This window comes from Scophthalmus maximus, chromosome 11 (assembly GCF_022379125.1).
Source record: "Scophthalmus maximus strain ysfricsl-2021 chromosome 11, ASM2237912v1, whole genome shotgun sequence".
Lineage (NCBI taxonomy): Eukaryota > Metazoa > Chordata > Actinopteri > Pleuronectiformes > Scophthalmidae > Scophthalmus > Scophthalmus maximus.
In genome coordinates, this window is record NC_061525.1 from 2007501 (window position 1) to 2022500 (window position 15000).

Here is a 15000-nt window from a genome sequence, read left to right on the forward strand (position 1 = left end):
AATTTGAAATTCAAAGCCTTAATAAGAGCATAAATGACATGAACAAATCTATATTGGATTATTTTTTCCAATCAATCCTCTGATGCCAAACTACCCTTCATCTCAATCTATTTTATGCCAAATGGCTAATCCTGACCATACTGTTTCATTATTTTAAAAGATGGGGTGGAGTAGGGCGGCGGGTCAGATATCCACAAGCCTTTATGAGATGAGCCCCTGCTCTGAACTTCTGATGCTGGAGCAAGCAACAGAGAGAAATGACCTGCTTCCTGTCCAATTCATGTGGTACAGAAATGTCCAGCAAATATAAATGAGCTAATTGTGGCTTTTTGATGTCGAACCTTTTCCAGTGAGTGTGTGTGTGTGTTGTGCTTGTATATTATTCTTCTGAGCTCATAAAGCATTTCTCGCAGTCGTTAGCTGGGGTGAGATAAAGGTGAGCGAATCCAAGATGAGTGGAAAGGCAGGTTATTAATTATACTAAATGGAGAAAGATGGTGCTAAGTTCCCAATAGTGAACGGCACAATACACATGTTCACCAGACACAGAAAGCTTTGTAACACAAGTTTCTGGTCAAAAAAACAATCCTGTGTGTGTTCCTGTCATTATATCAGACTGTGTCTGCACACGCACACTTGCACACAAACTCTGGAACAACGGGGCTGCTGCCATGTCAGACAAATGTCCAATTGAAGCTCGGACTAGTGCTCCCAGCTTAGCACCCCCCACAGCAGATGTCCAATCATCCTAATATAACAGCAGGAACAGAACAACACAGTGGCTAAGACCTCAGATTAAAACTATCTGCATCCCAGAGGATAAAGCACAGCAGCGGCACAGCAAACAAATACAAGCAAGATGAGGTGAGATTTAGTGAAGTGTGGCAAGTCAGACAGCTGACACCAACGGTGGACAAGGATAATTCAATAATGTTAAAGGGGCAGTGGGCGATTTTGGAGAAAGCTTGTCCCTCTTTTTGCTGTTGTTGATGATTTTGCTGCACGTCTCTTAAGGTTTCAGGGAGTGATGTTTACAAACTGCACACAGTGCTAAGAGGTGCGGTCCACACCATTTTTTCTTGCTTTCAATTTACAGAGACAGGGCCGCACCGAAAAAAAACAATTTACTTTTTCACCACGTACAGAACCAACAGCTAGCGGAACGTGAAGACATATTCACTTATTTAAAAAGAAAAAAAAAAAGGTCATGGATTAAAATCACTTACTGCCCCTTTAATACAAGCACATAATGAATGCAAATTGAAATAATTTAAAGCCAAAGATTATTGGAAAACAGGCTGATGCATCTTTCGGTGGCAATTTACTGCTCGGCTACAGGTAAATAGGGTTATTGTTCCCACTATTTTTACAGGTTTCAAACACATATTTTTAGGTACAATTCTGGTAGATTTCTATGGAATCTTAATACTAGACAGGAAACAGTTTAAATATATTGAGCTATGGGGTAGATATGCGAGATGCTGTGGGGCGTTATTTTATTTGTCTTGATATGAATTAAACAACAGTCAGTGGATCAGACAGCAAACTGCGTTAATGTTGTGTCCAGATGTAGCGAAATCATACATACTAACTGATTCATTACATTGCATTCATTTCGCGGACACTTTTGTCCAAAGCGACTTACAATCTTGGCCAGGTCTCTCTTGAAAAAGAGATTTTAATCTCAATGAGACTAACCTGGTTAAATAAAGGATGAACTAAAAAAAATAAAAAATAATAATCAGTTACATATCAGAGGTAGGCATGTAGCATTAAGGGCCTTGCCTAAGGGACAACACTAGATTTTTAGCCATGCCCTGACGGGCGATCGAACCCCGCGACCTTCTATACCAAAGTCAGAGGTGTAACCCACTAAACTAATCCAGCTGCATTCATGACAGCATTGCCTGCACATGTGTTATACTACAGAAATGTGTAAATGTTGTAGCACAGGAAACAACTTACTTTTTGAAAACAAGATAGATAAGTTAAGTTTTTCATCACGTCCATTTGGCTGAATAGTTACCACACACTAGGGTCTGTATTAACCTTTGAAATGTACATATCATAAAATTACCAACACATGAATAGGTTTGTATGGTTACAGAGCCATGCTATTGAAAATGTGCTGAGTTACAGAGGGGTTGTAGCTATTCTATTTTACAGAAGAAACTTCCATAAACAATGACCCGTAGTACAGAACAGTTTCAAGCTGCACAGAAAAATAAAATCCTATTCAAACTCAACCTTGACCTTAGAAGAATGTCCATGTTAATTTTATATTAACCTCGAGTGTTTTGAGCCCTTGATAGTGATTGTGTCCTGCAGAAAGTCAGATGTCAAAAATGACCTGTTTTTAAAGATAGATTTAGGTAAAGTATAAATCAAAACCAAAAGTAGTGTTAATTAAATTCCAGCTCTACTGTATTTGCACTCAGCTAACATTAGCCTACTTTTATCTGTCATGTTAGCTTCCTGGGTCACCGTCCCATTGACAGTTGTGTCCACTGCGAAACAAAATGACTAGCCACAGAGAAACATTATATTTTCCTCCTCCTCATGTTGTTCGGTCTCTGACCTTCTGAGAGGAAGGATCATCCCCCCGTCTGGCAGAGTTTGCCAAAGAAGCAGGATTTATAAAGGGGAAATTGCAACTGGCAAATGGGCAGGGTGGAAAAAAAAGCCCCCCCAGGGCAATAGAGAACGGATGGAGAGAGAGGAGGGGGGGGGGGGGGGGGCAAGGCAAATATTTGACGGGGACATACGAGGACCAATAGTTGGATTTGACCTCCAGGTGAACCTTCATTGTCTTTGGAAGGCAACAGAGTCTATGATGAGAAGAACCCCCCCCCCTCAACAAATAGGTAATGAGTGGTAATGACAGACAATGGGTAAGAGAGGGAGAGAAAGGAGGGGGTGATGCAGATAATGTAAGCCAGACGCACACAGAGAAATTACAGAGACGCAGAGAGGGGAAGAGAGAGTGAGAGCAGCTGCAGCCAGGCTAAAAGTGAAGCTGAGAAGGTGCTGGGCTGCAGAGGGAGCATCCAGGGAGTTGGGTGACGAGAAACACTGTCCGTTTGTGGCCACTGATAATACTTTCCATTCTAGCTGGCTATGTGTGGGGGACTGGTGTGTGCGTGTATGCGTGTTTGTGTGCGCACATGTGTGTGTGTGTGTGTGTGTGTGTGTGTGCGTGTGTGTTTGCAGCCCCTATGTGAGCTGCTGATTCCCCTGATTGCAGGCTGGCGCCCTGCTGGCGAGCCCCCGCGCACTGAAATTAAATCCACTCTGCTCCGTTATAAATTATAATGCTTTACAAACAACACCCCCAAAGGGGAACCCAGGAGGGGGAGAGAGAGCTAGAGAGAGAGAGAGAGAGAGAGAGAGAGAGAGAGAGAGAGAGAGAGAGAGAGAGAGGGAGATAGAGGAAGAGGGAGGGAAGAAGGATGATGCTAGAGAGGAGGAAGAGGGGTAGAAGACGATTGGAGGTGTAAGGAAGAAAAAGCTGTTCAACTAAAAGGGATGAAAACAGAGAAAGAAAATAAATAGTTGAAGGAGCTTTTAAATGCCACATGAATTAATAACTTAGGACATAACTGATATAAAATGCAGCTGGAGAAACCAACCCTTTGAGCAAGTGAGCACAGCAATAAAGCAGTGGTGTAGAGAACAAAAGTAACATGAAAATAATTGACATCAGGAAGGTCAGGCGAGAGACAGATATGTGCTTAAACCAAAGCCTTCATGAAACTGTTAAAAATGTGAAAGGGCTTACCTCGAAAACAAGGAAAATGAGAGACCCTAGTGAGAATGAAATAAACAGGAAGAGAGACAGATACAGCAGGGATGCGTGCAGAGGAGATACAAAAGCAAAAGGGGAAAAAAAGAGCCTTGATAGTATTGGGTCGGGTGGGGAGGGGGATGAAAGCTAAATGGACCTTGTGGTGCCAGAGAGGCAGCGTGTCATGCTGATATGCAGCTTGACTAGCACCATATGACCAGGTCGGGGCTCTGGTAGGAAACAGAGCTAACAGAGCACATGCCTTAGCTGCAGCTCATGTGGACGACGATGACCTGTTAGCATCGGTGCCAGGCTCATCCAAATCCAATGGAGAACATATGAAAAGACAATGATAGTGGGAGTCATCACTGGCCAGCTCAAAGTGACACTTTATGATGCAAAATGTTGAACACTCACTGTCTCCAATTTATCTAATGTGAGTTAAAATAAATAAATATATGTTTATTTTTCTATTGATATAAAAATTGAAAAATAATCATCAAGCTAAAATGTGACTTCATGTGAGGATTTGCTGTTTTTTGGATTTATATAATTATACATAGAATACTGTTTTGCTCAAAACGGTTGGTAAGACATTTCAAGATGAGTTCTGGGAAATTGTCAAGGGCATTTTTAAAAAAAAAAATTATTTGTCTAAAGTGAGTTTTTTTCTCAGTATTTCATCAACAACACTATGAACTGGTTACTAACTAGACTAAAAAAGAGCATAAGTCTGAGCCCCCATCTTAAGAGATGGCTTCATTAACTTCATCATCATCACAAACAAGTGTTGTTCAATTGTATTTAGGGGGATTAAAACACTTACAACACATCTGTGCAATCTCGTACTAAACCCAATCAAAATGTCAAAACAGCTCTACATGAAGGTCCATTTAACTAGCACAATAAGAATACACATAGCTGGCAATAATACCACAATAACCACAAAACAAATGCAGCCTTTGTAATAGATTATTTTATATTAAAGTATTCATACATAGTATATCCCATGCCCCACTGTACTATATTATATTTACCATATTACACTGTATCTAGGCTTTATTTCAGTACATTATTGATTACAAGCATGTTTTACTAGCTTGACTCAAACAGTGTTCATGATGTTGTATCCACCTACAATATTGAATCATACTAACTAATATTGTATTCATCATATTAAAAGTGTATGACAATGACAAACACCTAATTTTGAACTAAGGGCCAATATTGTCCCCATATCTTGACCCTTTTGTAACTGGCAGAAAGTTTTAGAAACAACAGGCCTATTCTGCCTCCCAGCAGGGGGCTGGGTCATGTGCGGCCATCTTCATTGTCTGCAGATCACACCGGAGGCTTGGACGCTTTATACAAACCTCCGCCTCTCTGCCATTGACATCTAAACACAAAGCCGGGACCAGTGATACAGCATACAACTGTCACTACCTCCTACAAAGACTGTCACAGCTAGAAATCCTAGAAATCGTGTCTCTATACGACTTGACTGCAACACCAAATATGTTTTGTATGAAACATAATTACCGGCTGGGTTATGGTGACAGCTAAAATAATTTTTTAAATAAGTGAAGCACAACATTAATCAACAGCAGCAGATTCGCTAGGAGGTGGTTGAGGTGGATGGAATGTGAGGCTGGGGTTCACGTCTGTGGTCAGATTTAGTTGAGATTAAGGACAAATTCATTTTTTTGAATGAATTTAAATAAATAAATTATATAATTTATCTGAAATGTCTGTTAACTCTTTCTTTATAAAAACAGTGCAGGATCAGTTTTTTACCCTTTCCCAGTCTAAACGTTCATACCAAAAAACAGCTCATTACCACCGGAGTCAATACAATTAGAGATATACTTTAAGATCAGATATTTTGCTGGCAAACAAATACTTTGCCTGTGAACATTTTACAGATTTATACTTTAGTAACCGATTTGCAGTTTGTCACATACATGAATGCATATCCTCCGCAATTACATTTTGTTAAATGTAAGTGGTGTTTAGTTGAAGTCTAATTTTTAAAGCCAAAGAGTTTGAGTTTGTGGCTATATATTGTGGCTCCATAATAAATAGAAAAAAACTGTTCAAAACACACAAAAAAAAACCAACCAAAAAACAATAGGATGTGTCCATGAAATACACTGAGGTTTTCAGTCAGTTCTGAATGCGAACTCAGTTCCAGATCAAATATGACCAATTTTACCTTAAAAGAACCAACAGAAAGCAGAGGTGACAGCTGATGTCAGTGTCACTAGGCAGCAAACACACCTCAGCAGAAAAAGGGACAGTGACGCAGTCAGGGCAGGCAGCGATAAATCAACAGAGAGGGACAATTCAACAGAGCTTGACAGTAAAGTCTAGGTTTTTTTTGCTAAGTTCTTTACTGGCAGCATCAAGCAATTTTGGAGAATACTGCAGAATGCCACCCAAGCAAACAGATTTTTGAAGGATAGAAAATTGTAGACAGTTAACGTTATTTAACAGATTGTACATCCAATTGTAATATATCTGTTTGCATTGTGAAGATACACATTCAATTGGGACCCACCTTCCTCATTTCTTTTTGGGAATACAGAGATTGAGTGAGGACGGGGGGAATAAGATACATGAATATTTTGGTCCATTGGATTTCTGATATTTGCTGGCTGATTAAAATTGACCAGCTGCTGAGCTTTCACCATCTAAGGTTGCCTTTGTTTACACCGAAGATTCACAACAATACAAGTTTACACTTTACACTACTTGCAAAAAACAGTGGTCTGCAACATTAGAACCTGCCAGTTGACGCCACTGCAACTGGACGAGACGGTGTATAGCAACTCCTCTTCTCGTCTGTGCTTTTGTCAGCTTTGTGTGGCACAGCTCCGTGCTGCCTTCACGGGAACGGGACATCACAGTTATATTTTATATGAACTCCGTACGTCAGCGTTATTAAGCGGTCTTGTCATGAACTTTAAAGCCTCCATTAAACATTATTGTCATGTAGGCCTGAATGATTAATCATGTTGAAATAGAAATCGCGATTTGAAACAGCGCGAAGTGCAAATAGCAAAAGGCTGCGATTTACAATACATTATAATGCAGCGCATCTGATCAGGGTGAGAGCCATGCCCGTCAATCAGAAATGCCGTGCTGCACACGTACTGCTCATTCTGACCAATCAGAAGTTGCCTAGGGCGACTGCGTATCGGCCCACCAACAACACACGAGTGAAACCAAAGAATAACATTGAATAAGCGGAGCCAGAAGAGACGTTTGACAATTTAGTCTTGAAGAAAATCAGTAATTCGGTGATACGGGAGTGTTTCACGTGTGAGCTGACAGATGTGAAACAAAAGAAGGAATTGTCCAAAGCATTCAGTTGCTACGTCCTGAAGCAACACCACCAACCTCTATCAGCGCTTGACACAGTGACAGATAATTATAATCGAAAAATCTAATCGCAATCGCAGTATCTGTTAGAAAAATCACAATTAAATATTCAAATAATATTCATATTGGTTTAAATCATCACTTTGACAGTCCTTCCAATCATTGCTGAGCAAGAGTTCTGTGCAAAACGAATTAAAGGACAACTGAGCTGAACAAAAGTAACAACAATATTAGGGCTAAAACCGAGTGAAGCACCATTGGCACAGGCCAGCATACCATCTAAAATAGTAACAGTTAAGATCACCAGCTGTCCAATCAGCTGGCTTCTGTTCCCACTCCCATCCAATTACAATTGTGAGGGGGGCTTAAGCAAACAAAGCATTATGGGTTGGTTAAGTGTTCTTCTCATATCCAGGAGTTTGCTGTCGTCTTTCCTTAGGCACACACGACATCTGCAAACACCTGATAGGCCTGAGCAGTGGCCTTCAGCCCCCCTGTAGCCTGGGTTAAATTGTTACCACCTTTCTCTAATCCCGACTCTCACAATTAACTGTATGACCCAACGCTTCAAAGCCGTCAACGGCCAAATGGGGTTAACCTCAACGCTCCCAGAGATTTGTTTTTGATTTTGCCAAGTTCCCCAGACACTTTCATCTTTGGCCCTCGCTCCATCTTCCTCTCTAAATCCCAGAGGGCCAAGCAAAGAGGCAGGGGGAGGTGCTGCTAATTTTGGCAAATTCAGTGTGATATTTGACGGCTAATTTTTGAGTTTCCACAGGGTTATCAATACAAACACAGTCTGATACACAGTGTGACACCCAGTCATGTGAAAAGAAAGATGCTTGTGCCATAGAAACATTCTACTTTCGGAGTGATAAGAAGCTGAAAACAGATATTTTCTAACACTAATATTCATATTTTGAACTGATTATTTGACATTATGAATGTGATTTTTACTTACAGATTCCTGGATGCCTAAAATACCTACTCCCACTTTCCACCTCTATTGGTTTTCCTAGATATTGGTGATTGTTTATTATGTGGTGTGTTTCTTTATGTCTCACTGCATACTAGCCTGTGACCTTTTTCTCAGGTAAAGCAGTTCATGAAGAACATAAGAAAAATATCACAAGAAAAATCCATGAGAACAATCTAACAAACAGATAAACAAAAGGGACTTGCAGGGCTCATATAAGAATTACTCGCAGGTGTACACCTCTGCCAACCAGTCACATCGTAGGACATGTGGTCACACTCTCCCCTTCTCTTCCTCAGTTAAAGCATTGAAGTGATTTTTTTTTTTACAGAACATTAGGATGTCACAGTAAAGTTGACATTTGACCTTTATCCTGTTAGGGATAACTTAATTATGAACTATTGCATCGTGGTGAAAAAGTGACATCAACCTTGGTGCACCAAATCTATTAGTCCATCCCTAAGTCTCACCCAAATGTCTTGGGATGGGTGTTGGTGCAAGATGAACATACTTAAGAAAACAAATTGCGTCCGACCACAGCTATTGTTCCTTGTTTTGTTTTTTATGATCCCTTTTTTAAACTCCTAGTTAGTCTTTTGAAATGTGCCACTGTGTACATGCTATTGGTGAACAGTTGTTATGGTCACCTTTCCCACCTCTTTACCAGTAAGTACTACCAGCCTGTTCCATCCCCAATGCCTTCAGCTCTCTAAACTTTAACTGTGTGAATGGCTGGGGTAGTATAACCCTGTGCCGGTGTATGCACGTGGTGGGGGGGTGGGGCAATAGTGTGTGAAGAGATAGTCCTCCATGCACCCTGCACCCACCTCTATCCCCCAATGGTCTTCCCTGCAGCATCTCAGCAGGAACTGGAGCAAATGTGTTTAAGAATTAAGACTGAGGAATGACCTGAGGTGTGTGTGTGGATATGTATGTATATGTAAGTGTATGTGTGTGTGTGTGTGTGTGTGTGTGTGTGTGTGTGCGTGCGTGCGTGTGTGTATGCATGTGCGTGTTTGGAGTTGTGCTGCTCTTTTGCAGTGCGTCAGCTCCTGCCAGCTGCCCCAGGATGTGGCCTGTCACTTCACATAGCCACTGATGAGCCACACAAGTGTCAGGAAAGGTGAAGATGGAGATAACACCATCTATCTCTCTCTCTCTCTCTCTCTGTCTCTCTCTCTCTCTCTCTCTCTCTCACACACACACACACACACACACACACACACACACACACACACACACACACACACACACACACACACACACACACACACACACACACACACACACACACACACACACACACACACACACACACACACACACACACACACACACACACACACAGTGTGAGATAGAGATAGGTGAGGATACAGTCAGGCAGTACTGCCTACATGTGAAGTAAAGATGTTCAAATCATTAATCTTCATTTTGAAGATTTTCACAATGACGCAATCAAGTCTCCCTTATACCCCACAGAAAGTCAGAATGAACAGGAAGAGTCAGAATGAGCAGGAAGGGTCAGAACAAGCAATAAGAGTCTGGACAAGCTGTAAGAGTCAGAACGATCAGGAAGAGTCAGAATGAGCAGGAATAGTCAGAACGAGCAATAAGAGTCAAAACGAGCAGGTAGTGTGAGAACAAGCATGAAGAGTCAGAACGATCAGGAAGAGTCAGAACGAGCAGGAAGAGTCAGAACGAGCAATAAGAGTCAGAACGAGCAGAAAGAGTCAATACAGTACAACCAAACAGAAGCTGCAACTGTTTCTGATCAATGATATCAGACTATTTGCTGATATCAGATTGAAAACCACCTGATAGGACCCACTGGGAAGAAGTCCACATGTATCTCATTTGCTAAGTCATTCGCAATGCTTGTATAGTATCAGTGAAAGAAGACTCAGACACACACAGTGCACTCACCTCTGTCTTTTCTCCTTTCTTCTCTTAACCTACTGAACAATGAAGCATAGCTGTTGTCAAGTGCCAGGCTATTACCCATAGCAGCAGTATAGTGCCTGTGGCTCTGTGAAGCACCACACTCTGTGGAGCAACACACTGAGGTCATAGTCCTTTTTGCTGTGATTTGATGGACAGGCATGACAAGACTGTGCTTCTGACTCTGATCCTATCCAGTTGCAGCAATCAATGTTTGCAATATGCATGTAATTGAAATAGGTGACCAGTGAGGTGTCAGGAACCAAATTCACCATTCAATGTGACAGCCCCAACAACATCATCCCGAGGCCACAACTAATGATTATTACCCTGCACGGCAGAGTAGGGTGGAGACGACACATGGTATGTTTTACAGTGTTAAGCTGGGGTATGCCTACCTGCTGAGAACTGTACACTTGTCACAGTGAAATATGAATCTACCAAGTTTATGCTGAATCCTTAGCCTGGCATAGTCAGACTAATACTCAAATGTGTATTTGTCTGGGAACTCTCGGCTCATTTTCAACGGACACAGACCCCAATGCCTCTGGAAATGCTCGTTCATTAGCGGCAGCCATTTTGGCTGTTTACAAAAGTAGCTTCCATCTGCGTCATGGTGTAAACCCCGCCCATTATCAAATAATCAGTTCTGATTCAACAGGCAATATTTCTGCCGGAGGGAAATCACTTGCCATTGGAGGGGACGTAGTCTGGCAGAACAACTTAAATGAGCTCCCAGAATTCGTCTGGGTCCAAAGCAACTGAATCCTGGTCAGTTTGTCTGGGACAGTGTGTTTGATAGAGAGAGAGAGAGAGAGAGAGAGAGAGAGAGAGAGAGAGAGAGAGAGCGAGCAGGGCAAAGGGGGCTGCACACTGCTCTACAAATAAGCAACTGAGTGAAAAAAACACCACGTCTTGTAACATTGTGTAAAAATATTTCTATTATTATGATACTGGTGGCATAAATATAGAACATAGACTATGATGTAAATATAGTAGCCTATATACAAGGTGAAAAGGGTATGCAACGCCCCTCCAATGCTTTTCACTATCATTTTTGCTGCAAAGTACCAAAATAGAGTGAAAATAGCCAGAGATGGACGCATTCACACTGGTGACGCTGGAACTGGACGTTTGGCAGTTTTCATGATAAATGGGCGAAACGATTAATCAATTATCATTTAGATCTACATCACTCCACTTTCTTTTAACCATATTTACAGGTGTGTGGAATATCTCGTAACTCTCGCTATTGTGTGGACATACAAAACCAATGTTTTGTCAATGGCGACCTACCTCGATGATTGTAGGTGACTTGGGACAAAAGCGTCAGCAGAATGAATGTAATGTAAAAAGAAGTAAAACAAAAATAAATAAAACATAAGCCAAACCTTTCATTTAGTTTCTGCATTTGCTTGGTTCTATTTTATATTGTAGCAAAGTGAATATCTTTGGATTTTCACTATTTTCAGATAATTTATAGGCAAAAAGATTAATCACAATTGAAAGCCTAACAACTGATAAAAGCAATAATAATAACAATAATAATCATAATCATAATACTTATTTAATCAATCAATTCATCAATAAACCATTTCATTGTGTTCAATATATTAATGCATGTAAAGTAATGAGTAAATGTATGATGTATGACTGTGGGATAAACTCTTAGTAAACCAATACCAGCCACTGAATGCCTCTTATCACGCACCCATAACCACGCACAACATACAGTACATGTTCTCAAGGGTGAGCTCTTACTATATGAACTTGATCTATAGGACAATAATATACATGTTTTCATCAAATTACCAACCTATGTCTATAACATGCAGTCCGAGGGGCTGGGAGCGACCCACAGACCCTGATGTAATTACACACTATGCCTTTTCCCGGCCCACATACCACTCTGTCCCAATTCCCTGTTTGGAAATCAGGGCTATGTTGGTGACAAGTTACAGTACACATGCCCCAGTTAACCTTTGATGTAAACATGTTCTTTTCTGAAGCAATGATATGAAGCCCAAAACCACGAGGGGCTAGAGTATATCCCTGCAAATCGTACGGCTTCAAAGTCCTGTCTCTAATTTGAACCTTTTGTGCCACTTAAAAAGTCCATGGACTAATTTGACTCTGGCATGTAACAACCGTTCAGTGGAATGTTTGTGTGTCGTGTGTGAGTGAGTGTGTGACCACAAGTCTACCTGCTTTGATCATGGCACTGGAAGATTATGACAATACATGCGCACGTGCACACGCACACTTATTTGAGAATAATCAAAACTACATGCAGCACCACGTCTGAATCACTGCAAGGATGGTAGACTAAGACACATGAAAAATGACAGTTCCCATACTGCATACTTACAGTGGAATTTTAAATAATGGCATTGAGAAGGTATGGATCATTTTAAATGTAATGGTTTAAAACTCTGCAGGACAAATATGAAGTGTTTTGCGAGTACATTTAACACCATCACCAAGGGGACTAGCTTTATCAAAGTGACAGAACAGCATCAGTAAATACATGGGCCAGATAAAAAGGAATAACTGCATAACATCTTAACAATTTATGAATGTACAAATGCTTTTCATAGCACATGATGCCCACATTTACCTGTTTGTATTCACAGTATGTCTTTGTATGTCATCATGAGAATCATCCATATGTAATGAAAAACAAACAAAAAAAACCAGAACAAAAGCTGCCAAAATGTTTCACTCTTGTCAACACACACACACACACACACACCCACACACACACACACACACACACACACACACACACACACACACACACACACACACACACACACACACACACACACATCTTACACACACATCTTACATTCCTCTCATGTCACAAATGACATGGGGAAATCCTGCCCTGCCTATCTGTCTCCAGAGTCGATAGGCGGGCGTTTCATTCTCGCCAACTGCGGCCGCGACGGGCATGACATCAGCGAGAGAGGGAGAAACAGCTCCCCTGGGGACCGATGATTAATTAACATGGCTTCAGCCGGCAGTGCTGCACAGGATGTGATCTAATTGACAGTGGGTAATTATGTAATGGCCTCGCCTTGTAAAAGGAGATGAGCTGGAAGTACTGTGACCAAGAGTGAAAATGCAGAAACACCATTCATGCTGGAAAAACTCTTGTGCGCACACACACATACACATTCACAGACAAACTAACGAGTTAGTTTTCTCGTCGCTTCCCTCTCCCAACACTGACCCTAACCCATCGAGGGGGTGGTGGAGGTAGTCATCCCTCACTCTGCTTGCTTGGACCTTTGATCTGGCGTTAGTGTCGTCATTATCTGGGAGTCGGGCACCACTTCACATCCCACTCATTGGAAAAAGGAAACGTGACTAAGATTTTGTATGAGAAGTGGGGGGGTGCTTTGCATGCAAGTGGAGGCCTGTGATTGGGTGAGTGTGGAAGGAACAAATCACAAAAGCTGCCGCTAGTAACAACGTGGCACAGACGAACACCTTCATCAACAATAACAGAGAAAGAGTTGAGCTTTCTCAAATATTAGTAGTTATACAGATATAACTAGAGAGCCTCACCCTTTTGCTTATTTTGACAGAGTGATGATGCTAATCAGGCAGTGGCTCACTGCACTGTGCCTCAACTGGTTAAGTGTCAGCGAAGCGTAACGTAATCCACACTCACTCTGTGTAGTGAGTGGATTGTGGTGGCAAGTCCATAATGCTAATAAGTAAATTAATTGTGATTAGTGAGTCACGGCTGCATGTGTTAGCGTGCTAGCCTGGTGGACCAGTGCTGGATCACTGGCTCAGTCATTAGCATCCTGCTCATGTTAGTGGTTATATATTGTACATATCAGTTCTGACATTCATTCACCCTGCCCACACGCGCGCACACACGCACTCAGGCACGCCACACGCACACACACACACACACAGAAGCATTGGCCAGCCTGTTGTGTCTGCTCATTTGGCCAAATTGAAAGTCTGTGGTGCGTGCAGGTGGCCGTTTGAAGTCCGCCCTCTAACACTGTGGCATTAGATTTGTGATAGCACCATTGCAGCAATGTGCATGTAAGCAAACGCACTCACTGAAGAGACGTGCATGAAAATACAGCTCCCAGGTAACAGGGTTGCAAACCTGAAATGAAACGACTGTATTCCCAGGCTCTGTTCGTCATGGAACCCAGTGCTGACATGAGTTCCTGTTGTACACTCCCCCTCGCTCCCCTCCATCTCAAGGATAGTGAGTAATTAGAAGCAGATGGAGCTGAGACTAGAATAGTCAGACTGTTATTTTAGCCCTCTGCACAGCCACTTTTATGCCCTCTCTTTTCCTCTCAGGCCTGTATTCCATATTCAGACACTAATTCCTGACCTTAACACAACATGGCAGCCTTAATATTTGAATAAGTTACAGTGATCACTACAAGTTGAGGTACTTCTTGTTTTCAAAACACCCTGAAGGATTTTTAACTGGGGCTGCAGTAGGTAGCCACTATTGTAGGAAAGGGAGTTACATCAGGGGAAACAGGAACAGTTGCATTCATTAGGTCACTCCTTGTGTTCAAGCCTACATCCCATTCTGACATCAAAGGGTTCCCAAAAACCACCGACACTGGATCAGCTTTTCATTCATTTCCTCCAACGTCAAGATTAAGATCAAAGGTGCCTCTAATCTGATTCCAGGTGAGCCCCTAATGGCAACTTTAACTTTACCTTCCTCATCGTGGATTTAGTGATGCTGTAACTACAGTGCCAAACTACAACAACACAAAATGCTACAAAATACTATTTCTAACGTCAGCTGACGGGTCAGAATGAACACCAGATTGTTACACACAGTTACATAGTTAATGTTAGTTATTTTCCTGTGGGTAAAAGAACATTTACTCACTTCTTAGTTTTACTTCTGAATTTGCTTGAA

At 41.6% G+C, this 15000-nt stretch overlaps 1 protein-coding gene across 8 annotated transcripts in view; it reads right to left on the reverse strand.

Annotated features, from left to right (window-relative positions):
* The window catches only part of bcas3 (BCAS3 microtubule associated cell migration factor), a 308540-nt gene that overhangs the window by 150202 nt on the left and 143338 nt on the right, over nt 1–15000 (reverse strand). For 2 of the 8 annotated variants that reach the window (XM_035623532.2, XM_035623531.2), the window contains exon 24: nt 12200–15000. This exon is cut by the window's right edge. The exons of the other annotated variants lie outside the window; for them this stretch is intronic. The gene's annotated coding sequence lies outside the window, so the exon portion shown is untranslated. Of the gene's footprint in view, nt 1–12199 lie in introns of those variants that run through there. 8 annotated transcript variants of the gene reach the window in all.